Consider the following 27524-nt stretch of genomic DNA (forward strand, 5'->3'; position numbering starts at 1 on the left):
GCTCCTTGCTCCTCATTTCCTCTAGAAAGCGGATTGCTAAATGTTTACTGAATGACCAATTAGTTGATGTTTGGCGTCTGCAACACGCCGGGGAAAGGGACTACTTTTTTTGCTCTTCCCCTCACAAATCATACTTGAGGATAGACTTCTTCTTGATTCCACATGACCAACTGCACTTGGTGAGCTCTTCCTCCATCGGCCATATTACTTGGTCTGACCACGCTCCTGTAGCCCTTACCTACACCCTCTCTAGGAACCCCTCACCTAGGTCTCTATTCTGGCACCTTAATGAGAGCCTCCTCCAGATACCGGAAGTTTTAGCAGATGTGACCAGGGAATTGGACCTTTATTTCCAAGAAAACTAAACGCAGGACTGCAACCCAGGGATAATTTGGGAGGCTCACAAGTCAGTACTCCGCAGGGTACTTATCAGGCACGGGGCGCATCAAACGAATATGGAAGGAACAGCATGCTAATCTGTTTCGTGAACTTTCCTCTATGGAAGCGAAGCATAAACATGCCCCCGCACTCCAGTTTTGTCATAAACTGAAGTAGGAGTCAGGGGACAAATGCGGAAAAATCTTAGCCAGGTCGGTAAAGGAGTTTAAATCTGCCTCTTACATACCACAGTTGATAAATGAGAATGGCTATAGGGCCTCTACCCCAACCCAAATCGCCAAAGTCTTTGAAAAATTTTACTCAACAACATAAAAAGAAGCCTACGGCATCTGGCAATCCCAGGCGGTCTCCCATCCAGGTACTAAACTGGTCCCAACCCTGCTTAGCCTCTGAGATCAGATGACATTGGGCTCTTTCAGGGTGATGTGGCCATAGGAGATTTCTTCAGGCACTCTCAACCCTCTTGACTAACGCCAAGATGGTCACCTTAGGAAACAATTAAAAAGTAATCAGATCTTGCAGATCCCAGGCCACGCTACAGAGGCTAAAGTGAGACTAGACGTAAATGGGAGGGCACACAGACAGCGTTGCCAGCCCTATAAATCGCAGCCCCAAAGGGGATGCAACCAGTAACAGAATTATTTATATGCAAGGTCCGGCGCCACTGTTACTTGGCTACAATGGAGTGTGTACACAAAATGTGGGTACATCCACACAAATGGCCTCCAAAGAAGTGCAATAGTTACCAAAATAGGTGTCAAGCCGGTCCCAACCCTGCTTAGCCTCTGAGATCAAATGAGATTGGGCTCTTTCAGGGTGATGCGGCCATAGTAGATTTTTTCAGGCACTCTCAAACCTCTTGACAAACGCCAAGATGGTCACCTTGGGAAACAAACAATAAAACAAGTCAACGCCAACAACATAAGAAGAAGTCTACAGCACCTAGTATTCCCAGGTGGTCTCCCATCCAGGTATAAACAAGGCCCAACCCTATTTAGTCTCTGAGATCAGACGAGATCTGGTGCTTTCAGGGTTATGTGGCCATAGGCGAGCTCTTCAGGCACTCTCAACCCTCTTGACAAACACGAAGATGGTCACCTTAGGAAACAAACAAAAAAAAACAAGTCAACGCCAACAACATAAGAAGAAGTCTACAGCACCTAGTATTCCCAGGTGGTCTCCCATCCAGGTATTTACAAGGCCCGACCCTGTTTAGTCTCTGAGATCAGACGAGATCTGGTGCTTTCAGGGTCATATGGCCATAGGCGAGCTCTTCAGGCACTCTCAACCCTCTTGACAAACACCAAGATGGTCACCTTGGTAAACAAAAACAAAAAAAAACAAGTCTACGCCAACAACATAAAAAGAAGCCTACAGCACCTATTATTCCCAGGTGGTCTCCAATCCAGGTACTAGCAAGGCCCAACCCTGTTTAGCCTCTGAGATCAGAGGAGATCGGGCGCTTTCAGGGTTATGTGCCCATAGGCAATCTCTTTGGGCACTTTCAACCCTCTTGACAAATGCCAAGATAGTCACCTTGAGATACAAGCAAAAAAAAACAGGTCAATGTCAACAACATAAAAAGAAGCCTATGACACCTGGTATTCCCAGGCGGTCTCCCATCCAGGTACTAACAAGGCCCGACTCTTCTTAGCCTCCAACATCAAACGAGATCGGGTGTTTTCAGGGTGATGTGCCCTGAGGCAATCTCTTCAGGCACTTTCAACCCTCTTGACAAACGCCAAGATGGTCACCTTGGGTTACAAGCAAAAAAGCCAATGCCAACAACTTAAAAAAAAACCTATGGCATCGTGAAATCCCAGATGGTCTCCCATCCAGGTACTAACCAGGTCCCAGCCCTGCTTAGCCTCTGAGATCAAATGAGATTGGGCTCTTTCAGGGTGATGCGGCCATAGTAGATTTTTTCAGGCACTCTCAAACCTCTTGACAAACGCCAAGATGGTCACCTTGGGAAACAAACAATAAAACAAGTCAACGCCAACAACATAAGAAGAAGTCTACAGCACCTAGTATTCCCAGGTGGTCTCCCATCCAGGTATAAACAAGGCCCAACCCTATTTAGTCTCTGAGATCAGACGAGATCTGGTGCTTTCAGGGTTATGTGGCCATAGGCGAGCTCTTCAGGCACTCTCAACCCTCTTGACAAACACGAAGATGGTCACCTTAGGAAACAAACAAAAAAAAACAAGTCAACGCCAACAACATAAGAAGAAGTCTACAGCACCTAGTATTCCCAGGTGGTCTCCCATCCAGGTATTTACAAGGCCCGACCCTGTTTAGTCTCTGAGATCAGACGAGATCTGGTGCTTTCAGGGTCATATGGCCATAGGCGAGCTCTTCAGGCACTCTCAACCCTCTTGACAAACACCAAGATGGTCACCTTGGTAAACAAAAACAAAAAAAAACAAGTCTACGCCAACAACATAAAAAGAAGCCTACAGCACCTATTATTCCCAGGTGGTCTCCAATCCAGGTACTAGCAAGGCCCAACCCTGTTTAGCCTCTGAGATCAGAGGAGATCGGGCGCTTTCAGGGTTATGTGCCCATAGGCAATCTCTTTGGGCACTTTCAACCCTCTTGACAAATGCCAAGATAGTCACCTTGAGATACAAGCAAAAAAAAACAGGTCAATGTCAACAACATAAAAAGAAGCCTATGACACCTGGTATTCCCAGGCGGTCTCCCATCCAGGTACTAACAAGGCCCGACTCTTCTTAGCCTCCAACATCAAACGAGATCGGGTGTTTTCAGGGTGATGTGCCCTGAGGCAATCTCTTCAGGCACTTTCAACCCTCTTGACAAACGCCAAGATGGTCACCTTGGGTTACAAGCAAAAAAGCCAATGCCAACAACTTAAAAAAAAACCTATGGCATCGTGAAATCCCAGATGGTCTCCCATCCAGGTACTAACCAGGTCCCAGCCCTGCTTAGCCTCTGAGATCAAATGAGATTGGGCTCTTTCAGGGTGAAGTGGCCGTAGGAGATTTCTTCAGGCGCTCTCAACCCTCTTGACTAACGCCAAGATGGTCACTTTGGGAAACAAACAAAAGAAACAAGTCAACGCCAACAACATAATAAGAAGTGTACAGCACCTAGTATTCCGAGGTGGTCTCCCATCCAGGTATTTACAAGGCCCGACCCTGTTTAGTCTCTGAGAACCGACAAGATCTGGTGCTTTCAGGGTTATGTGGCCATAGGCGAGCTCTTCAGGCACTCTCAACCCTCTTGACAAACACCAAGATGGTCACCTTGGTAAACAAACAAACAAAAAAACAAGTCAACGCCAACAACATAAAAAGAAGCCTACAGCACCTAGTATTTCCGGGTGGTCTCCAATCCAGGTACTAGCAAGGCCCGACCCTGTTTAGCCTCTGAGATCAGAGGAGATCGGGTGCCTTCAGGGTTATGTGCCCATAGGCAATCTCTTTGGGCACTCTCATCCCTCTTGAAAAATGCCAAGATAGTCACCCTGGGAAACAAGCGAAAAAAAACAGGTCAACGCCAACATAAAAAGAAGAATACGGCACCTGGTATTCCAAGGCCGTCTCCCATTCAAGTACTAACTAGGCCCAACCCTTCTTAGCCTCCGAGATCAGAAGAGATAGGGTGCTTTCAGGGTGATGCGGCTGTAAACGATCTCTTTAGGCACTCTCGACCCTCTTGACAAATGCCAAGATGATCACTTTGGGAAACAAGCGAAAAAATCAGGTCAAAACCAACAACATAAAAAGAAGCCTGCGGCATCTGGAAAACCCAGGCGGTCTCCCATCCAGGTAAAAACCAGGACCAACCCTGCTTAGTCTCTGAGACCAGACGAGATTGGGCGCTTTCAGGGTGTTGTGCCTGTAGGCAATTTCTTTGGCAATTTCTTTGGGAAACAAGGGAAAAAAACAGGTAAATGCCGACAACATAATTAGAAGCCTACGGCACCTGTTATTCCCAGGCTGTCTCCCATCCAGGTACTAACCAGGCCAATCGCTGCTTAGCCTCCGAGATCAGATGAGATTGGGCTCTTTCAGGGTGTTTTGGCCGTAGGCACTCTCTTTGGGCACTCTGAAGCTTCTTGACAAAGGCCAAGATGGTCACCTTGGGAAACAAACAATAAAACAAGTCAACGCCAACAACATAAGAAGAAGTCTACAGCACCTAGTATTCCCAGGTGGTCTCCCATCCAGGTATAAACAAGGCCCAACCCTATTTAGTCTCTGAGATCAGACGAGATCTGGTGCTTTCAGGGTTATGTGGCCATAGGCGAGCTCTTCAGGCACTCTCAACCCTCTTGACAAACACGAAGATGGTCACCTTAGGAAACAAACAAAAAAAAACAAGTCAACGCCAACAACATAAGAAGAAGTCTACAGCACCTAGTATTCCCAGGTGGTCTCCCATCCAGGTATTTACAAGGCCCGACCCTGTTTAGTCTCTGAGATCAGACGAGATCTGGTGCTTTCAGGGTCATATGGCCATAGGCGAGCTCTTCAGGCACTCTCAACCCTCTTGACAAACACCAAGATGGTCACCTTGGTAAACAAAAACAAAAAAAAACAAGTCTACGCCAACAACATAAAAAGAAGCCTACAGCACCTATTATTCCCAGGTGGTCTCCAATCCAGGTACTAGCAAGGCCCAACCCTGTTTAGCCTCTGAGATCAGAGGAGATCGGGCGCTTTCAGGGTTATGTGCCCATAGGCAATCTCTTTGGGCACTTTCAACCCTCTTGACAAATGCCAAGATAGTCACCTTGAGATACAAGCAAAAAAAAACAGGTCAATGTCAACAACATAAAAAGAAGCCTATGACACCTGGTATTCCCAGGCGGTCTCCCATCCAGGTACTAACAAGGCCCGACTCTTCTTAGCCTCCAACATCAAACGAGATCGGGTGTTTTCAGGGTGATGTGCCCTGAGGCAATCTCTTCAGGCACTTTCAACCCTCTTGACAAACGCCAAGATGGTCACCTTGGGTTACAAGCAAAAAAGCCAATGCCAACAACTTAAAAAAAAACCTATGGCATCGTGAAATCCCAGATGGTCTCCCATCCAGGTACTAACCAGGTCCCAGCCCTGCTTAGCCTCTGAGATCAAATGAGATTGGGCTCTTTCAGGGTGAAGTGGCCGTAGGAGATTTCTTCAGGCGCTCTCAACCCTCTTGACTAACGCCAAGATGGTCACTTTGGGAAACAAACAAAAGAAACAAGTCAACGCCAACAACATAATAAGAAGTGTACAGCACCTAGTATTCCGAGGTGGTCTCCCATCCAGGTATTTACAAGGCCCGACCCTGTTTAGTCTCTGAGAACCGACAAGATCTGGTGCTTTCAGGGTTATGTGGCCATAGGCGAGCTCTTCAGGCACTCTCAACCCTCTTGACAAACACCAAGATGGTCACCTTGGTAAACAAACAAACAAAAAAACAAGTCAACGCCAACAACATAAAAAGAAGCCTACAGCACCTAGTATTTCCGGGTGGTCTCCAATCCAGGTACTAGCAAGGCCCGACCCTGTTTAGCCTCTGAGATCAGAGGAGATCGGGTGCCTTCAGGGTTATGTGCCCATAGGCAATCTCTTTGGGCACTCTCATCCCTCTTGAAAAATGCCAAGATAGTCACCCTGGGAAACAAGCGAAAAAAAACAGGTCAACGCCAACATAAAAAGAAGAATACGGCACCTGGTATTCCAAGGCCGTCTCCCATTCAAGTACTAACTAGGCCCAACCCTTCTTAGCCTCCGAGATCAGAAGAGATAGGGTGCTTTCAGGGTGATGCGGCTGTAAACGATCTCTTTAGGCACTCTCGACCCTCTTGACAAATGCCAAGATGATCACTTTGGGAAACAAGCGAAAAAATCAGGTCAAAACCAACAACATAAAAAGAAGCCTGCGGCATCTGGAAAACCCAGGCGGTCTCCCATCCAGGTAAAAACCAGGACCAACCCTGCTTAGTCTCTGAGACCAGACGAGATTGGGCGCTTTCAGGGTGTTGTGCCTGTAGGCAATTTCTTTGGCAATTTCTTTGGGAAACAAGGGAAAAAAACAGGTAAATGCCGACAACATAATTAGAAGCCTACGGCACCTCTTATTCCCAGGCTGTCTCCCATCCAGGTACTAACCAGGCCAATCGCTGCTTAGCCTCCGAGATCAGATGAGATTGGGCTCTTTCAGGGTGTTTTGGCCGTAGGCACTCTCTTTGGGCACTCTGAAGCTTCTTGACAAAGGCCAAGATGGTCACCTTGGGAAACAAGCTAAAAAAAAACGGTCAAAGCCCACAACATAAAAAGAAGCCTACGGCATCCGGTATTCCCAGTTGATCTCCCAATCAAGACACTAATGAGGCCCGACAATGCTTAGTGGGTGTTGTGTGCCTCCCACGCTTTTCCTTATTTTCGGCAGCTGGACGTGTTGAGCCACATTATGCTGAAGACTTGGTTGGATGTGGAAGACCAAGCCCTCCTAATGCTCCTCATCCACTCTCACCCAGGCCCAGGGTACTAGCCTGTGTTCTGTATACACTAGGCTTTCTTCTGTATACCTTATTCTCTCTTTAGCCTGTCATTTATGTACACTAGACTCCTTGTTTAACTCATAAATGGCAGTTTATATAGAAGGAAGGCTAAGCTAAGTATATACAGAGAGGCTAAGGGTAAGTTTATACAGAAAACCGGTTCGGTATACAAAGTAGTAGGCTAGAGAATAAAGAAGACAGGCTAGTGTATACAGGACACATGCTAATGTATACAGATAACAGGCTTGGTTATAGAGAGAGACTGAGACTATTATATTCAGAAGAAAAGCTAGTGCATACAGAGAGGCAGGCTGGGGTATACAGAGAGGCTAGTGAATACAGATAGGGGTATGTATACAGAAATGCTAGTGTATACAGTGTAGTGTATACAGAGAGGCTGCCATAAGGTAGGCTGGGGTATACAGAGATGCTAATTAATACAGGTAGGGTGATGTATACAGAAATGCTAGTGTATTCAGAGATGCTAGAATAAACAGTGAGGCTGGGGTACACAGAGAGGCTAGTTTAAAGAGATGTTAATGTATATAGAGAGGTTAGTGTATAGAGAGAGTCGAGTGTATACAGAAAGGACAGTGCATATAGAGAAACTAGTGTATACAAGACAGGCTTGGGTATACATCAAAGCTGACAGTGTATACAGAAGACTGGGTAGTGTATACAGAGAGTATAGTTTGTACAGAAGACAGTCCAGTGTAAAGAGACAGTCTAGTGGATACAGAAGACAGGCTGGTTTATTCTAGCTAGATTGTACAGGCTAGTGTATACTGAAGACAGGCTGTGGTATACAGAGAGTTTAGTGTATTCAGAGAGTCTAGTGTATACAGTCGGCAAGTTAGACTTACTTACATTAGACTGGCTAGTTTATACAGAGTTTACAGAGATGCAAGGGGTACAGAGAAGCTAGTAAATATAGAAGACTACAGCATACCGAAGAAAGGCTAGTGAATACAGAATAAAGGCTGGCTTCTACGGAGAGGCAAGTGTATGCAGAACACTATCTAGGGTATACAGAGAGGCTAGATTATACAGAGAGAGCATAGAGTGAGTCTATTGTATAAAGAAGCCTGGTTAGTGTATACAGAGAAGTTAGGGTGTACAGAAGAAAGGCTAGACAGGCTATAAAGAAGAGACAAGTGTTTACAGAAGACAGTTTGGGGTATACAGAGATGCTAGTTTATACAGAGAGACTAATGTATACAGAAGACAGGCTAGGGCATACAGAAGACAGAATACGTATTCAGAACATAGGCTAGTGTATATCGAAGACAGGCTATTGTATGCAAAAGACCGGCTAGTGTAAACATGCTGGTGTATATAGAGAGGCTAGTGAATTTAGAGGGTAGGCTAAGTGATAACAGAAGACAATCTGGAATATACAGAGACATTTCATCTAATGGAGTTTGTCTCATTGCCATGTTATGCCTTTTCATTCTTATGCTAAACATAGATTATACTCACTACACGATTATAATAATCTACATCAAGCATGCAATAAAACTATTATACATCAAAGTAAACCATGTACTGGCAAACCAATAACGGTCAATGCCTTAACAAATAACTTATCTTTGCTCTCTTTTGCTCTATTTTGCATATTTGTTAATTCTCCACATCAACTGATGTCACCATTGACGACACACCATCCTGACTTATTTTGCTTTATTTATTACTAGAAATAGAGAGTACTATCTCAAAATCCGGTTAAATCTATTCACCTCGATGTCTACCGCTAATTGTACGGTAATGTAAAATGGTCAAAAAAACATCCATTTGCTACCAGACATGATGCACATACTAAGAGTAATGTAACTATCGCTCGCTAACGATGTAAGCAGTTGTATTGCTCTTCTGACATTAACCGAGTATCTCTGACATTAACTATCTCTCTGCACTAGAATTGTAATAATAATAATAGATTGTGTAATGCAAAGATCAACTAGTCTAATATAAGCTTTCTCAATGGTACCGGCATATCCTTTAAATTTAGACTAACGCAACTATTTCTCAGCCATTCTCAAGCTAAGCTTTCAATTTCTTACCGTTGAACAGCGATACTTCCTCCCTGCAATATTAAGCCATTTAAATGTCCTTTTGGTCGCCTATGTTATACAACTGTCTCAAAGGCATTTATTTAGAGAATAATACTAGTCTTACATCTTAATAAAACAGTTTTTTTGCTAAACCAGTATCAGCTCTCATGACATTAGCAAATAAACGTTTCCACTGTTTGACTCCATTTTCTGTATTATTTCTTTTTCTCCACCTTAAATGTCACAGTTAAAACACAGTGTAAGCCGTCTTTCTGCCATATGCTTCAGAAAACGAATGTATCACTTTTAAATCCATATCAATTCCACATCCTAATACATTGTAACCGTCTTACAATTTTAACATTTACTGATATTACATTATGATTATACCAGTGGAAAAGGACCGCGTAAAAGAACTGTCAAATCAACCTGTGACTTAATCATAATCTCAGAGTTAGTTATCTGATAAATATACGATTTACTCAACGATTTAAACTTAGATTTTCTTTCAAGCTAAATCAATTTAATCTTAAATAATGTATACTATATTCTACTGTACTCTTAAATTATTACTGTTTTTCTGTACCTTGCCGTGCTCATATTTCGTGTTATGTTACAACCATCTAATCTCATTGCTATTCCGACAGCAGCAAAATGTGAGAAAAGCAGTGGGACGGTTTACTTGATTGAGAAGTGATTGCACTAGCAAAGGATAGCAATAAAGTTTGATTACATTACTAACACATAATGCAACTATTTTACATTCACATCAAGCATACATCCTAATGTAAACTTTCTATCACTATTAATGTTCAGGGTTACTGATACATTATGCCGATAACCAGTGAAAACGGAAAAATGTCAGTCTAAGCCGTCTTCGTGCGTAACAAAATTAATGGAACGATTTACACGTTGGAATTTTAAAGCTACGTCAATTTACTCTTAAAAAATGTATACCCCTTAGCTGTTTAGCTCACACTTTGCTGTATGTAGCCGCGTTAACTGTATTAATGGTTACATGAAAGTAACCAATGTGGATTGACATTTCATGTCTATCTCACACCTCTAATGCAATCTGTCTCTTTACCATGTCATACTTTGCCAGTTATTATACTTTCTGATCTTTAAAGACACGTAAGGATACTGAAAAACGATAGAAATCTAGTGACGTCGTTGCTGATATTTCATGATTACAGCAATCATCTCATCTAAATTGCAATTCCGTCATTCTGGCTTGGTATTACTTTGCAACGCTCTATTGAACAATGTAAAGGTAAGCTAGATATTTTGTGTATTTCCACTTAAGCTCGACCTGTATATACTGTCTCAATATTATCCTTTCTAATTTTGCTAAATTAGATGATAGAATTTGCTATGTCTAAATCCAGGTAACCTACTCACCTACTCACCTTTATTACGTACACTTCTAATTGTAGGATTATACAAAACCATCTTATTGCTTCTTTACACGCTGCACATATTAAGAGTAATGCAATACTACCGATGTGAACAGTTTAATTGCTCATCTCACATTTAGCTGTTATCTCTCTGAAATAGGAAACTGAATTTGTACTACAACGATCACTCATCTAATATCAGAAAACTCAGTGCTACCGGGATAACTTTTACATTTAGAGTAATGAAAGAATTTCTTAGTCATTTTGAAGCTACTGCTTCCGATCTCTTTTCAACTGCAATACTTAATCTCTGCAATTTTAAGGAATATTTAGCTGCTTAGCTCACACTTTGCTGTATGTAGCCGTGTTAACTGTATTAATGGTTACCTGCAAGTAACCAATGGGGATAGACATTTCATCTCTAATTCACATTCACAATTCTAATGCAGTTAGTTTTTGCCATGTCATCTTCTGCCAGGTGTTATCCTTTTTCATCTTTATGCTATATTTGGAGTATATTCACTACATGATTAAAAAGACACGTAATGAACCAGAATGATAAAAACCTAGGCTGTTATTTCGTGTTATGCAGCAATCATATATATTTTGTGTATTTACACTTAAACGCGACCTGTATATACTGTCTCAATATTAATCTGAGTTATTTTGCTAAATTTATTATTAGAATAAACTGATTAATATCTCTAAATCCTGGTAAACCAACAAAAACAAAACCATCTTATTTCTACCTTACACATATTAAGATATTAACATTTAGCCGGTATTAGTAAACGAAATGTGTATATTTCACCTAATATCAGTCTTCTCAGTGCTACCGGAACAACTTTTAAATTTAGAGTAATGCAACGATTTCTCAGTTTTATGAAGCTACTGCAACTAACGCTTTGGATCTCTTTCTTGATAAATTACGCTCTGCAACATTAAGCCATGTAAATTGCTATGTAAATTGTCCTAATGTCCCAATGACTTAACAAATAAAACTTAGCACTCTTTTGCTCTATTTTGTATATTTGTAGTTCTCCACATTAACTGTATATATCACCTCTGAAAACACACCACTGACCTTTTAACAGCACCAAAAAATTAAAAAAGCACTGTGTCTCTTTACATGATTAAGACGTAGTTGCATTAGCAAAACATAAAGTCCTGTCTTCTGTACACGCTAGCCTTTCTGCATACATTAATCTCTCGGTGTACACCGCCTTCTCTGTCTTCTATATACATGTTCCCGTAATCTATATACACTAGCCTGCCTCCTTTTTACAATAGTCTCGGTGTCCCAGTCTCTCTGCATACACTAGCCTCACTGAATTCCCCAGACTGTCTTCTGTATGCAAAAGCCTATCTGTAAACAATAGCTTGTCATCTGTACACACTAGTCTCTCTGTATACACTAGCCATTCTTCTGTATACACTAGGCTCAGGGGAATAACATTAGATCTGTATAATCTAGCCTATCTATATACACTAGCCTGTGTTTTGTACACTTTAACCTCTCTGTATAAACTAGCCGGTCTTCTACATACACGAGCCTCTCTGTATACCCTTGGATGTCTTTTGTATACACTAGCTTCTCTTTATACATTAGCTCTCTGTATACCCAAGCCTCTCTGTATACACTAGTCCGTCTGTATACACTAGCAAGTCTGCATACACCAGCCTCTCTGTGTAACCCAGCCTCTCTCTCTGTATACCCTAGCCTCCATCTCTGCATACCCAAGATGTTCTTCTCTATAATCTAGCCTATTTGTATACACTAGCCGGTCTTTTGCACACATTAGCATCTCTATATAAAGTAGCCGGTCTTCTGTATACACTACTCCGTCTGTATACACTAGCAAGTATGCATACTCTAGCCTCTCTGTCTGTATACCCTTGCCTCCATCTGTGCATACCCAGGACGTTCTTCTGTATAATCTAGCCTATCTGTATACCCTAGTCTGTCTTTTGTACACATTAGCCTCTCTGTATAAACTAGCCGGCCTTCTGTATACACCAGTCCGTCTGTATACACTAGCAAGTATGCATACTCTAGCCTCTTTCTCTGTATACCCTAGCCTCCATCTCTGCATACCCAGGACGTTCTTCTGTATAATCTAGTCTATCTGTATACACTAGTGTGTACAGAGGACAGGCTAGTTTATACAGAGAGGCTAATGTGTACAAAAGACAGGCTAATGTATACAGATAGGCTAGATTATATAAGAAGGCCGGCCGCAGTTTGTAGGAGGAGTCGGGGGGTATTTAAACCCGCCCTCCTCCTCCTTGCTCCTGTCGGCGTCTTCGGCGATTTCCGGCGGTTTCGGCTGTCTCCGTTGGCTTTTCGGCTGCTCCCGTCAGCAATCGGCTGGTTCCGCCGGCGGTCGGCTCTTCTCCGTTCTTCGGCTCTTCCCGGCAGTTCCCGGTTCCTCTCGGCCACCCTCGGTTCCGCGCCGAAGGTTCTGACAGGTTTTTTTTTTTGTCGTCTCGTCACGTAGGTAGTGTCGAGGCTTGGGGTAAGGTAGGGTTGGGGCCCTTTGGGATGCCGGCGGAGGGGGGATGGGTTTTTTGTGGCCGTAGGTGGGTGTGTGTGGGGGGGGGGGGGGGGGGAGGTGGAGTGCTGAAGAAAAAAAAAAAAAAAAAAAATTAACATACAGACGTTTGGCTAGGGAGGATGCATCACGGCTACGAGGGGCTTATTGAGGGAGGGGGGGGCTTTCTAAAAAAAAAAAAAAAAAAAAAAAAAAAAAAAAGGGATAAAAGAGGGAGAGGGCATGTTTTAATTGAACATTGGGAATTAGTGGACACATGTAGACATTTGTTGGGGGTGGGGGGAAACCACGTATCATTGGGGTACATGGTCACTGGCAGGGGGGGGGGAGTTGGTAGGGGGGTTGTTTCTGGTCATTTATGGTTTGGCCAATTCACCTGCGCAGGCATTTGTGGTTTGTTTCCATAACTTGTTTTTTCTGCAGGTAGAAGTCTCACGTTTCATCGGTTGCTTGTTGCTGGTCAAGGTTTTCATCGTTGCCGTTAACTATCTGTTCCCCCGTTGCTGTAAGTGTTTTGGGGGGGTGGGTCACCCTCGTTGGGGTGCAAGTGTTTTTTTTTTTTTTTTCATGTCGGAGGCTCGTAGGTTTGGGGGGGGTTCCAGTTCCTTCAGGGGGTGGGGTGGGTTGAGGTTTCTGATCAGCTTACTCAGGCCAAGGGTTTGGTTGGGGGGGAGGGGCTGTCACGCCACTGCGGGGTCACCCACCACGTCTGTGGGTGCTATACGGTTTGAGATGTTCGTTTTTAATTGTCTTGAGCAGTGGCAAGTCTCCTCAGCCGTTTAGTCACGTCAGGGCTCGTTCATGGTTCGATGGGTAGGTTTTTCCTTTTCATTGCCTGACACGTTTTTCAGGTTCGTAGGTTGGGTCTCGTAGTTTCATCTATTTTACGTTTCATACACATTCGTCAAGTCTGTCATGGTTTTTAGTTCCATTCGTATTTGTGTTGTAGGGCAGGCTTCAGAGGCCAGTCGCAAGCCTTGTCCTGTCCAGGTTAAAGGTGCTTGAAGGTAAGTCAGGTTTGGGGTTGTCGTTCTCTTGGTTTCTCGTTTCCTCGTTTGTAGGTTTTTCACTGCTACGCCATGTGGCTCGGGGTTAGGTCTAGCAGGTGCAGAGGTTCGTTTTTAATGGGCGTAGGGCGGGTGGCAGGTCTATTCACCCGGAGGTTGGTTTTGGTTGCAGGGAACCTGTCACGCTTTCAGGTTCAGGAGGCCTGAGTTTTCGTTTTTAATTAGCCTACATTGTAGGTTTTCTCGGCTTCCGGGTTAAGTTAGGTGGGTTTCTGGTCTTGGAAGGCCGCGTTTGGGGGGAGGGGTTTCTGGGGCTGAGTTGGTGGTTGGTGGAGGGTCCTTTTAGGTTGTTGTTTTCATGCTTGTTTATTTAGGTTATGTTTTGTTCATTTAGGATATGTCGCAGGCTGCTGACATCGGGGATTTTGCTTCCATTTCCTCTTCCCCTGCCAGGGGTTCGGATCAGGGCAGCTCGCCTTCAATGAGGACCTGGACTGTCCCGAGGTTGATGGCTGAATTACGTCTTAGAGGGATCTCTTTCTCGGCTTCAGCCCGCAAGGCGGAACTTTTTAGACTCTTGTTCCCCACCGCTTCAGGTTCTGGCGTGGAGCAGGCCACCCTGCATACGATGTCCTCTTCCCTTTCCCAGATTCAAGCTACCCTTAGCTCGTTGGCAGGTTCTTTTCAGGAGTTACGGGCCAGGGTGGAGGTGCTGGAGTCCGGTCCTAATCCGACCCCTGTGGATCTGGCAGCTTCAGGGATCGCTGCAGGAGCTGAGGTTCCCGTGGTGGCGGGGCCGGCTCAGGTGGTGGCAGGTACTAGTTCCGATGTCCCTTCAGTCACCCCAGCCCATTTTATCCCGGGGAATCTCAGGAGGGATATTTTGGAGGGCAAGGATGTTAATCTGGCCTCCCTATTGATTGCTGCTCATGATGTTGCGGACAATAAGTCGTTTGCTTGCGGCGATGTGTCAGTTGTCATCAAGTCCAGGGATCATAGGTTGAACCGAAAGCTCTCGATCCCTGAGTTTGTGCTGGCTTTCAGCATGTTCAGGGACATTGTTGGCTCGATAAGTCCCCACAGGAGGGAGGAATTGGATCACTACTTGTATGCGGTGGTAGAGTTGGGTCACAAATTTGGGGGATCGGCTTTTTATGACTACCATCGTTCATTTTCTGCTAAAGCTGCTGCCATGTTTTCGCAGCATCGGGTGGTCACTAACTGGAGTAGCATGGACACTGAGCTTTTTTGCCGTCATTTTGCCGGTTTGAGGTCTCCTGTCTGTGCCACTTGCCAGTCATCATCTCACACGGCTTTTTGGTGCCCCAACACTGAGTTCCCTGTTCTCCTGGGCACTTCTAGGGGTTTCCCCAGTGCTTTGCCAGCTCCGACTCCGTCTGCCACTGTTGACAAACTGGGGCGGCCTGTTCAGTATCTGGGGAAGTCGCAGATTTGCAATAATTTCAATTATGGAGTTTGTAATTACAGTCAATGTCGGTTGTTACATATATGCTCTGGTTGTTTCAGGGCCCATCCTAGATCTGCCTGCGCTCTCAGGCAGGGCAAGCGCAGCTGACTGAGCCAGATTAATGTGGATCTGTTGGATTTCTGGTTAATCACCCACCCTTCTCCTACATCCAGGGTTTTTCTGGTGGAGGGGTTCACGGAAGGGTTCCATACGGGTTTTGTTGCTCTGCCCTCAAGCACGTTTGAGAGTCCCAATCTCAGGTCCTCTATGGCGGATTTGGGGGCGGTAGACTCCTTGCTGCAGTCTGAGCTGGATAAGGGATTCATCATTGGTCCCTTTCAGGTGTCTCCTTTTCAGCATTGGAGGGTGAATCCTTTGGGGTTGGTGAAGGGGAAGTTTTCAAATAAATTTCGTTTGATTTACGATTTGTCTGCCCCTCATTGCTCTGCGGTGCCTAGTTTAAATTCCTTAATCCCATCGGAGGAATTTTCTTTGAAATATGCTTCTGTGGATCAGGCCATCCAGCGGATCATCGAGGTGGGGAGGGGAGCCTGGTTATCCAAAGCAGACATTGCGGATGCATTCAAACTCCTTCCGATCATGCCATCGCTCTGGCAGTGGCATGGGGTGAAGTGGAGGGGGCTGTACTATTTCGCTACCAAGCTCACTTTTGGTTCAAAAAGCAGTCCTTGGTTGTTTGAGGCATTCGCGCAGGCCCTGGCTTGGATTCTCGTTCAGGTGGAGGGTTGTCACGAGGTCATCCATTACCTGGATGATTTCCTCCTCATTGAGAATCCAGGTCCGGCTCCTGTAGATCTGCGCAAGTTGTGCTCGGTTTTCATGGCGCTCAATGTCCCGCTGGCTGTCAAGAAATTGGAAGGCCCGGCTACGGCATTGACCTTTTTAGGGATAATTTTGGACTCCAAGGCCTTGCAGGCCAGTCTCCCGGCCGACAAGCTGGTCAGGATTAGGGAATGTATTCATACCTTCTCTTTCTCACAGTCTTGTTCCAGGGTGGAGTTGTTATCCTTATTGGGTATGTTGAATTTTGCAATGAGGATTATTCCGCAGGGAAGAACTTTTATTTCAAGATTGTTGGCGTTATTGCCATCAGCCCCGGATTCAGACTCCCGCATCAAGCTGGATGCTGCCGCGCTTGCGGATCTGCGCATGTGGGATCATTTCCTCCGGCACTGGAACGGGATTGCCATGTTCATTCCGGCGGCATCCTCTTCATCTCCTCGGGTGGGGTCGGATGCGGCTGCCACAGTAGGTTATGCTGCCATTTTTGGCACCCATTGGTTGGCCGGACCATGGCCGGAGGAGATCTTGGCCATCCCAGGGTTTACAGATTCTTCTGCCTTGTTTGAGATTTTCCCCATAGTGGCTGCGGCCCAGGTATGGGGTGGGTCTTGGACGGGGCAGACGGTGGTGTTCTCCACGGACAATTTGGCGGCCGTGGAGATTATCAACAAAGGCAGGTCTAGGTCTTTGGTCATCATGTCTTTTGTGCGCAGGCTAATTTGGTTATCCTTGCAGTTCCATTTCCATATACATTGCAAGTTCATCAGTGGGGTGGAGAACGTTGCGGCAGATGCTTTGTCTCGGCTCAACTTCCCACTATTCTTCCAACAGGTCCCAGACGCAGACGTTCTCGCCACACCTTCCCCGCAGCCGTCACTTCTGAGGTTGGACTGAAATCCCTTTTACTGGATGCTGCGGCACTGATCGATGTGTCTCTATCAGCAAACACCAGGAAGGCGTATGCCTCAGCCTGGAATACCTTCCAGATTTTCCGGTCTCGATTCCCGTTCTTTGATGGGTATGATGTTCGTTTCCTGCTGGCTTTTGTGGCTTACTGCCACTCCCAATTGAGGTTGTCACATCGCACCATCAGGTGCTATTTGGCAGGGGTTCAGCACCACCTGTCCCTGCTGGATCCGAATAGGGCATCCATATTTTCAGCGCATGCTGTTAAGGCCATTCTCAGGGGCGTCCTGAGGAGCAGCCCCCCTACTTCGGTCAGGAGATTACCGGTCACAGGGCCCATTTTCCGGGGCATGTCGGAGCTGTTGGACAGGCTGCCGTTCGGGAGGTTCCTCAGTTTGGTCCTTAAAGCTGCCATCTATTTGGCTTTTTTTGGGTTCCTTAGGCCGGGGGAACTTACCCGTACTGGCCCAGGTTCACGGGTACTCACAGTAGGGCTTTTGGTTAGGCATCCTGATCATTATATTTTGCATTTGTCTGCATGTAAGACTCAGCAGTTTGGGGCCGGTATAGATGTGAGGTATTTTAGTACCGGTGGTGCCTGGTGCCCTGTGGCAGTATTGGATCAACTCGGGGCGTTGGTTGCGGGCAAGCCGAGGGACAGCCCGTTGCTGCCTTTTCCTCACGCTCCTCTCACCATGGCTCAGTTCACCGGGCATTGCCGGATGTTATGGTCTAATTTAGGTTTGAACCCGGCAGAGCTTTCAGGCCATTCTTTTAGGATAGGGGCGGCTTCCGCGGCTTCTCGTCAGGGGATTCCGGCCCATGTAATTAAGAAGTTGGGGAGGTGGAACTCTGCATGTTTTACTAGATACATCCCGGATCCGCAGGTTGAGATGGCTCAGGCTTTCAGACGTTTAACTGACTGATGTTATGGTTGTTGGTTAATAAACTTGTTTGTTAAACTACCCTATTGTCTTCTTTTTGGCCCCTTTAGGCATACTGACCACGTGACCTTTTGGCACACCTCAGGTCTTTTCCTTTTGTGCTCTTGCATATCATTCTCATAGTTACGTTAAGACTCTGAGTACAAATAAGAAGGCCGGCCGCAGGCGGGCCTGAGTTTGTAGGAGGAGTCGGGGGGTATTTAAACCCGCCCTCCTCCTCCTTGCTCCTGTCGGCGTGTTCAGTGTTTCCCACCCTCCCGTCCCCCTTTTTTATTTCTATTTTCCTTTCATTTCATTTCATATTTGGGTATGCCCCCTTTAGGCATACTGACCACGTGACCTTTTGGCACACCTCAGGTCTTTTCCTTTTGTGCTCTTGCATATCATTCTCATAGTTACGTTAAGACTCTGAGTACAAACAGAAGAACGTCCTGGGTATGCAGAGCGCTCAGCTTCAAGGGATGGCCAACATGAGTAATATGAGGGACACTCCTCAACCCCCCCCCCCCACCTAGCAGATCTGACTTTCATCCCCTTGCCCTCTCTGCCTCGGTCATCTGGTGGCAGTTTTATGCACTCCCGTGCCCCCACCCATTCATAATCCTTACCGACCTTTCCTTCCGCTGCTCACAGGAACACACTGGATGACTTGTCTAATAACCCAACTTGTACAAGACACCGCTATCCTCCTGTCTGACACCGGTCCCCCTTGGAGTCTTTATCCCTCACTGTTTGGGTGGTCCCTGCCTCCCCCTGGATGCTCCACATATACCCCGACGACATTGTAGGAGGGGCACCACTTGACAGGACACGGGGCTGTCATGCCGGTGGCATCTCCCATTGGAGGAAGGGATGATGGCCACAACCCCTTGGCAGCAGGTTCTTTCATGTACAGACCAGGGCGGCTCATCTTCCCTTCTGGGGTCTTGACCTTAGGGGGGGAGTTGCACTTTGGGGGGTCTGAGTGATACCTAGTGCACTGTATTGGAAGGGCTTGACATTCCCGCATATGTGTCCCCTCTCCCTGGTTGCACCCCTCGTCCCCCCCTCTGGCCCCCACCTACTCTTTACCGACATTGCCTTCTGCAGCTTACGGGGACACCCTGGATGACTTATTTATTGAGCCTATTGGTACGAGACACTGCTTCCCTCCAGTTTGACTCTGGACCCCCCTGGAGGATTTACCCCTTACTGTTTGGGCGATCCCAGCCTCCCTCTGGATGCTCTACACAGCCCCCGATGGCGATGCAGGAGAGACACTAATTGGCGGGCCCCAGGACTGCTGCTCGGGTGAAGTCTCCCGTTGGATGGAGAGATGGTGGCCCCAGACCCTTGCCTGCTGGATTTTCCTTGCACCGACCAGGGCTGCTCCTCTTTCATCTTGATGTGTTGACCCTGGAGGGGAGAAGTTGAAATTTATGGGGTCCGGGTGGTTGCTGCTGTGAGTGCGCTAAATGACTTGACATTTCCACATGTTTGTACCCTTTCCCTTGCTGCCCCCCTTCCCTCCCCCTTTTTCCCCCCTTTTCCCCCGGGACGTGGACGGGGGAGAGGGGGTAAGGAGAGGAATATCTGCCAAAGGGAGAAATGCATTTGTTCGGGGACTGTATGTACGTTTGGGGTATGGGACGGGGGGTGGTGGATCCCATTCTGTGATTCCTTTTCTGTTGTGACGGGCTCCCTCATGCATGCCTACATTTAGGGCGAGCCGAGGAGACCCCTCGGTGCTGACAGATATATGCTTTACCACTGTTTTGATTACACTATTGTTTTTTGGTTCTATGATGTTACTGATTGTGTTTTATTTTCATACCGGTATCAGACGTGACATTTACCACTGCTGGGAGTGGGGGGACTAGGATCCGGGGGCTCCTTCTCTGACCTGTCTACCCACCAACCCAAGTAGGACGGCGCTTTAAACCCAGTGTACAACTGGTAAGCGCTATAGCATAATTGTGCTGTTTTAATATACCCTTCCTGTACTGTTGAGTGTGGACAACCCTTAATTTCCCTCTCCCCCTGGGGTTGAGGTGCCCGGCCTCTTTTTCCCCTTACCTTTCCTTCCATTTGCCCTTCCTTTCTACCGCTTTGTTCCTGCCATCCATTACCTACCCAATAACTACCTTGGTTCAACTTTCTTTGCTTTTCTCTGTCGTCCCCCTCCCCGAGGAGCTAAGGCAGACTCAGTCAAGGTCACCTCTCTAAACGTTAAGGGACTGAACTCCCCTGGAAAATGGTGGATCCTCCTTTGAGAACTCAAGACTTCCTGTACTGATGGGGCCTTTATACAAGAAACCCATTTTAAAAATACTAGCCTCCCCTTTCTATGGTCGAGATCCTTCCCTAAGGTCTACCACTCTACTAACCCCTCCTCTAAGACCAAGGGAGTCTCCATTCTGATCTCTAGCAGGATTCTCTGGTGGACCCTGGGGGCAGATATCTTTTTCTTAGGGGCCACATTGGAGAGCTCCCTTTTACATTTGCCACTGTGTATGCTCCCAATGATCACCAGGACATGTTCCTCAGAACTACCCTGCACAGATTATGTGACTTTCGGGAGGGCCAGTTGATATTAGGTGGGGACTTTAATGTCCCCTGTCGCCATCGATTGACACTTCTGTCTCTTGCTCCTCGCTCCTCATTTCCTCTATAAAGCAGATTACTAAGTGTTTACTGAATCACCAATTAGTTGATGTCTGGCGTCTGCAACACTCCTGGTAAAGGGACCACTCTTTTTGCTCTTCTCCTCACAAATCATACTTGAGGATAGACTTCTTCTTGGTTCCATGTGACCAACTGCACTTGGTGAGCTCTTCCTCCATCGGCCATATTACTTGGTCTGACCACGCTCCTGTAGCCCTTACCTTCACCCTCTCTAGGAACCCCTCACCTAGGTCTCTATTCTGGCACCTTAATGAGAGCCTCCTAGAGATACTGGAAGTTTTAGCAGATGTGACCAGGGAATTGGCCCTTTATTTTCAAGAAAACTAAACGCAGGACTGCGACCCGGGGATAATTTGGGAGGCTCACAAGTCAGTACTCCGCAGGGTACTTATCAGGCACAGGGTGCGCATCAAACGAACACGGAAGGAACAGCTTGCTAATCTGTTTCGTGAACTTGCTTCTGTGGAAGCGAAACATAAACATGCCCCCTCACGGACCTTGGAGATTGAATTGGGGACACTCTGTACCCAGATTACTGACCTACTCCATTATAAAGCGAACTCCAGTTTTGTCGTAAACTGACGTAGGAGTCAGGGGACAAATGCGGAAAAATCTTAGCCAGGTCAGTAAAGGAGTTGAAATCTGCCTCTTACATACCACAGTTGATAGATGAGAATGGCCAGAGGGCCTCTACCCCAACCCAAATAGCCAAAGTCTTTGAAAAATGTTACTCTGATCTCTACAACCTGCCCGATTCAGGGTCCGGACAGGACAATAAAGACAGATATGTAACCTGTTCTGGTCTACCAACCCTCTTATCGGAATCACGGGAGTACTTGGAGGACCCGATCACACTGGAAGAAGTCCAGACGGCCGCGGGACCTCCGAAGGTGGGTAAGGCTCCTGGCCCTGACGGATATACCGCACAATACTATAAGACCTTCCTCACTATTCTCGGCCCGCGCTTGGTGAATTTATTTAATACTCTGAGCTCGAATGGGGATTTTCCTGAGGATACCCTTAGAGCCCACATCTCGTTGATACCAAAGGAGGGCAAAGACACGGGCCTATGTGGGAGCTACAGACCCATTTCCCTCCTAAATTCGGTCCTAAAACTATTCTCTAATATCCTCGCCACGCAATTGGCACAGCACTTGCAGTCCCTTATACACATTGACCAGTTAGGTTTTATTCCCACCAGGGAAGATAGGGACAACACCATTAAGGTGCTTACCCTGGTCCATAATGCAAAGTCATCTGGGACCCTTTGTCTTTTCGTGAGTACTGATGCCGAGAAGGCTTTTGATCGGGTCAAATGGACATTCATCTTCTCGGTCCTTCGCCATATAGGTCTGAGTGAACGGATGCTGGCATGGATAAGTAAGATATACTCACGCTCTCTTCAGCTCAAGTCAAAGCGAATGGGGTGCTCTCATCTCCCCTTAACATCGGGAATGGGACCAGACAGGGTTGCCCCCTGTCGCCCCTATTATTCGCACTGTCATTGGAACCCTTTCTCTCCACAATTCGACAAAACTCAGACATAACGGGACTCCAAATGGGTACTATTGAGTGCAAGATATCTGCCTACGCGGATGACATGCTGTTCTTGCTGACGAATCCCAGAGTTTCCTTGCCAAATCTCCTTCGGGAATTCCAGATATATGGGATACTTCTTGAAATCAGAGGCTATGGGGGTTGCAGTCCCCCCACAAACGTTACTAGACTTGCAGTCCAATTTTCGATTTAAATGGACCCATACAGCCCTTAAGAACTTAGGTACTTACATTCCACCGGACATCGCGCGTACGTTTATGTTGAACTTCCCCCCACCCCTTGTCACAAAGAACCGCAGTTTGCTTCACGGGGGGCTTTCTGGCCTCCATTCCTGGTTCAGGAGATGCAATCTCATTAAAATGAACATACTCCCTAAATTTACCTATCTTTTCCAAGCTCTCCCAATCCAGATTCCAGTCCCGTTTTTTAAGCAAGCTCAATCCCTGCTCACTCAATTTAACTGGGCCCACAAAAATCCCCGACTTAAGCGGTCACAGTTGACATTGTCTAAACAACAGGGAGGGTTGGTTCTCCCTGACTTGCGACGCTACTACCTGGTCTCCCATCTGGGGCGTGTATTGGACTGGAATCAAAACAAACTTTCTAAGCTCTGGGTGCAACTAGAACAATCTGACTCCCGAATTCAGCTAAGAAGCGCCATGTGGTGCTATAAGGATTTACCCACAGAATTGATGTCACATCCCACCATAGGGGCTTCGTTGAAAATCAGTCACCTGATCGCTACCCAAAACACACTCACGTCTTTGACTTCCCCCCTATTCCCTATACGTGGCCATCCAAACTTTGAACCGGGGACCCACTTAGAAATTCCAACCTAGACCATGCGTCTAAATTCGTCATTGATGGAAAATGGCCTTCTTTCTCAACCCTAACAGATCCGACAGGGCTTTTCCAACTGCCTTTTTGGAGAGTGGCGCAACGACATAATTTTCTCCATTCCATTCCCAATCCTCAAACTTTCGCCCGCCCTCAGACGGAGTTCGAAACTCTATGTAGGAGCGAAGGCCCTTTGGCCCACATTCTCTCTCAAACAGATCACCCACACTTAGACCTTAATTGCTCGCTTTCCCCAGCACAGAGACAACGCATTATCACTTTGGCTCTGAAAACCTCACTGTGCACGAAGATACAGGAGACAAATTTTAAACTTCTCACCAGGTGGTATTTGACACCATCAAAGCTGCATAAATGTTTCCCCTCTTCCTCGAACATTTGCATTTTTTGGTCCTGCCCCAGCTTGGTGGACTTCTGGACAGAGATCCGATGCATAACACAAAATTTCACAGACTTCTCCATCCCGGAAGAGGCTGCATTCTTTCTCTTGCACCATTCACAGATTCCTATTAAGAAGTACACAAAATCTACTTTACGGCTTGTGATAAATGCGGCGAAATCCTGCATCCCTCTCTATTGGAAAAAATGTTCCCCCCTTTTCATTACTCACTGGCTTAGGAAAATATAGGACATTAAAAAAATGGAGGACTTGATCCTCACATCACAAGGTAAACAAGAATTTTTTAAACAAACCTGGGTCATCTTTATATTCTCGCTGAAAGGATGTCGCCTGCTATCGCCTTAGTGCTCTGAGCTTTCCTTGACTGGCCCCTTGGGCAGTGGCTGCCCTCGTGTCTCGTCCCCTCTTCTCCTTTCCTGATCTTTCACCCCTTCTCTTTTCTGCCTTCTTCCCCTATCTCTCACCCCCTCCACCCCCTCTCTCTTTTGAAAAAAGTGGAAAATTGGGAATGACGACCCCACACCCCCCTCTGGATGGATTATGCGGAGGGACCTGGGGTTTTTGTGACCCTGGATCTTGGAACAGTACTTTATCCGTGCCTCGAATCATTATGATTGATGGAAGGCAGACTGACAGTTGTGAATATACCTGTATTAAGTATTGTTCAGCTGCTCTTTGCTCTGTATTTCTCTGTTGCATTATGTACTCGGGGGACCGCCTTCCCCTGTTTGGAGAAAAAATGATATTTGAAAAAAAAAAAGAAGGCTACGACGCCTGGTATTCCCAGGCGGTCTCCCATCCAGGCATTATCCAGGCCCGACCCTGCTTAGCCTCCAAGATTAGACGAGATGGAACAGATTCAGGGTGATGTGGCTGTAGCCAATATCTTCAGGCACTCTCAACTCTCTTGACAAACGCCAAGATAGTCACCTTGGGAACAAGCGGTAAAAAATAGGTCAACGCCAACAACATAAAAAGAAGCCTACGGCATCTTGAAATCCCAGGCGGTCTCCCATCCAGGTACTAAACTGGTCCCAACCCTGCTTAGCCTCTGAGATCAGATGAGACTGGGCTCTTTCAGGGTGATGTGGCCGTAGGAGATTTCTTCAGGCACTCTCAACCCTCTTGACTAACGCCAAGATGGTCACCTTGGGAAACAAACAAAAAAAACAAGTCAACGCCAACAACATAAGAAGAAGTCTACAGCACCTAGTATTCCTAGGTGGTCTCCCATCCAGGTATTAACAAGGCCCGACCCTATTTTGTCTCTGAGATCAGACGAGATCTGGTGCTTTAAGGGTTATGTGGCCATAGGCGAGCTCTTCAGGCACTCTCAACCCTCTTGACAAACACCAAGATGGTCACCTTGGTAAACAAACAAAAAAAAAACAAGTCAACGCCAACAACATAAAAAGAAGCCTACAGCACCTAGTATTCCCATACTCTAGCCTCTCTGTGTAACACAGTCTCTCTCTCTCTATACCCTAGCCTCCATCTCTGCATACCCAGGACCTTCCTCTGTATAATCAAGCCTATCTGTATACACTAGCCTGTCTTTTGTACAAATTAGCCTCTCATTATAAACTAGCCGGTCTACTGTATACACGAGCCTCTCTGTATACCCTTGGTTGTCTTTTGTATACACTAGCTTCTCTTTATACATTAGCTCTCTGTATACCAAGCCTCTCTGTATACACAAGTCCGTCTGTATTCACTAGCAACTCTGCATACACTAGCCTGTCTGTGTATCCCAGCCTCTCTCTTTGTATACTCTAGCCTCCATCTCTGCATACCCAGGACGTCCGTCTGTATAATCTAGCCTATCTATATACACTAGCCTGTCTTTTGTACACATTAGCCTCTCTGTATAAACTAGCCGTTCTTCTGTATACAAGAGCCTCTCTGTATACCCTTGGTTGTCTTTTGTATACAATAGCTGCTCTTTATACATTAGCTCTCTGTATACCCAAGCCTCTCCGTATACACTAGTCCATCTGTATACACTAGCAAGTCTGTGTAACCCAGCCTCTCTCTCTGTATACCCTAGCCTCCATCTCTGCATACTCAGGACATTCTTCTGTATAATCTAGCCTATCTGTATACACTAGCCTGTCTTTTGTACACAACCTCTCTGTATAAACTAGCCGGTCTTCTGTATACAAGAGCCTCTCTGTATACCCTTTGTTGTCTTTTGTATACACTAGCTTCTCTTTATACATTAGCTCTCTGTATACCCAAGCCACTCTGTATACACTAGTCCGTCTGTATACACTAGCAAGTCTGCATACACTATCCTGTCTGTGTAACCCAGCCTCTCTCTCTGTATACCCTTGCCTCCATCTCTGCATACCCAGGATGTCCTTCTCTATAATCTAGCCTATTTTTATACACTAGCCTGTCTTTTGTACACATTACACTCTCTGTATAAACTAGCCAGTCTTCTGTATACACTACTCCGTCTGTATACACTAGCAAGTATGCATACTCTAGCCTCTCTCTCTGTATACCCTTGCCTCCATCTCTGCATACCCAGGACATTCTTCTGTATAATCTAGGCTATCTGTATACACTAGTGTGTACAGAGGACCGGCTAGTTTATACAGAGAGGCTGATGTGTACAAAAGACAGGCTAATGTATACAGATAGGCTAGATTATACAGAAGAAAGTCCTGGGTATGCAGAGCGCTCAGCTTCAAGGGATGGCCAACGTGAGTAATATGAGGGACTCTCCTCACCCCCCACCTACCAGATCTGACTTTCATCCCCTTGCCCTCTCTGCCCCGGTCATCTGGTGGCAGTTTTATGCACTCCCTGGCCCCCACCCATTCATAATCCTTACCGACCTTGCCTTCCGCTGCTCACAGGAACACACTGCATGACTTGTCCAATTAACCAATTTGTACAAGACACCGCTATCCTCCTGTGTCACACTGGTCCCCCTTGGAGGCTTTATCCCTCACTGTTTGGGTGGTCCCTGCCTCCCCGTGGATGCTCCACATATACCCAGATGACATTGTCGGAGGGGCACCACTTGACAGGACACGAGGCTGTCATACCGGTGGCATCTCCCATTGGAGGAAGGGATGATGGCCCCAACCCCTTGGCAGCAGGTTCTTTCATGTACAGACCAGGGCGGCTCATCTTCCCTTCTGGAGTCTTGACCTTAGAGGGGGAGTTGCACTTTGGGGGGTCTGAGTGATACCTAGTGCACTGTACTGGAAGGGCTTGATATTCCTGCATATTTGTCCCCTCCCCCTGGTTGCGCCCCTCGTCCCCCCCCCTCTGGACCCCACCTACTCTTTGCCGACATTGCCTTCTGCAGCTTACGGGGACACCCTGGGTGACTTATTTATTGAGCCTATTGGTACGAGACACTGCTTCCCTCCAGTTTTACTCTGGACCCACTGGAGGATTTACCCCTTACTGTTTGGGCGGTCCCAGCCTCCCTCTGGATGCTCTACACAGCCCCCGATGGCGATGCAGGAGAGACACTAATTGGCGGGCCCCAGGACTGCTGCTTGGATGAAGTCTCCCGTTGGATGGAGAGATGGTGGCCCCAGCCCCTTGCCTGCTGGATTTTCCATGCACTGACCAGGGCTGCTCCCTTTCATCTTGATGTGGTGACCATGGAGGGGAGGAGTTGAAATTTATGGCATCCATGTGGTTGCTGGTGGTAGTGCGCTAATGGACTTGACATTTCCGCATGTTTGTCCCCTCTCCCTTGCTGCCCCACCCCTTCCTTCCCCCCTTCCCTCCTTCCCTTCCCTCCCCCTTTCCCTCCCTTTCCCCCCCCTTCCCCCCCTTCCCCCCCTTTTTCCCCCTTCCCTCCCCCTTTTCCCCCCGGGGTGTGGACAGGGGAGAGGGGGTAAGGAGAGGACAATCTGCCAAAGGGAGAAATGTTCGGGGACTGCATGTACTTTTGGGGTATGGGACGGGGGGTGGTGGATCCCATTCTGTGATGCCTTTTCTGTTTTGACGGGCTCCCTCGTGCATGCCTACG

The 27524-nt window shown here is 46.6% G+C and overlaps 10 pseudogenes; all 10 read right to left on the reverse strand.

Annotated features, from left to right (window-relative positions):
• Positions 1-1329: 1329 nt before the first annotated feature.
• Positions 1330-1448, reverse strand: LOC143936906 (5S ribosomal RNA; annotated as a pseudogene).
• A 99-nt stretch (positions 1449-1547) lies between these two features.
• LOC143936283 (5S ribosomal RNA) lies at positions 1548-1666 on the reverse strand (annotated as a pseudogene).
• A 101-nt stretch (positions 1667-1767) lies between these two features.
• LOC143937111 (5S ribosomal RNA) lies at positions 1768-1886 on the reverse strand (annotated as a pseudogene).
• A 528-nt stretch (positions 1887-2414) lies between these two features.
• Positions 2415-2533, reverse strand: LOC143936907 (5S ribosomal RNA; annotated as a pseudogene).
• Positions 2534-2632: 99 nt separating this feature from the next.
• Positions 2633-2751, reverse strand: LOC143936284 (5S ribosomal RNA; annotated as a pseudogene).
• Positions 2752-2852: 101 nt separating this feature from the next.
• On the reverse strand, positions 2853-2971 carry LOC143937112 (5S ribosomal RNA; annotated as a pseudogene).
• Positions 2972-4338: 1367 nt separating this feature from the next.
• Positions 4339-4457, reverse strand: LOC143936749 (5S ribosomal RNA; annotated as a pseudogene).
• A 97-nt stretch (positions 4458-4554) lies between these two features.
• Positions 4555-4673, reverse strand: LOC143936908 (5S ribosomal RNA; annotated as a pseudogene).
• Positions 4674-4772: 99 nt separating this feature from the next.
• On the reverse strand, positions 4773-4891 carry LOC143936285 (5S ribosomal RNA; annotated as a pseudogene).
• Positions 4892-4992: 101 nt separating this feature from the next.
• Positions 4993-5111, reverse strand: LOC143937114 (5S ribosomal RNA; annotated as a pseudogene).
• Positions 5112-27524: the final 22413 nt, after the last annotated feature.

This window comes from Lithobates pipiens, unplaced genomic scaffold (genome assembly GCF_037356315.1).
Source record: "Lithobates pipiens isolate NorthernLeopardFrog02 unplaced genomic scaffold, aLitPip1_a1.2 Scaffold_28, whole genome shotgun sequence".
NCBI lineage: Eukaryota > Metazoa > Chordata > Amphibia > Anura > Ranidae > Lithobates > Lithobates pipiens.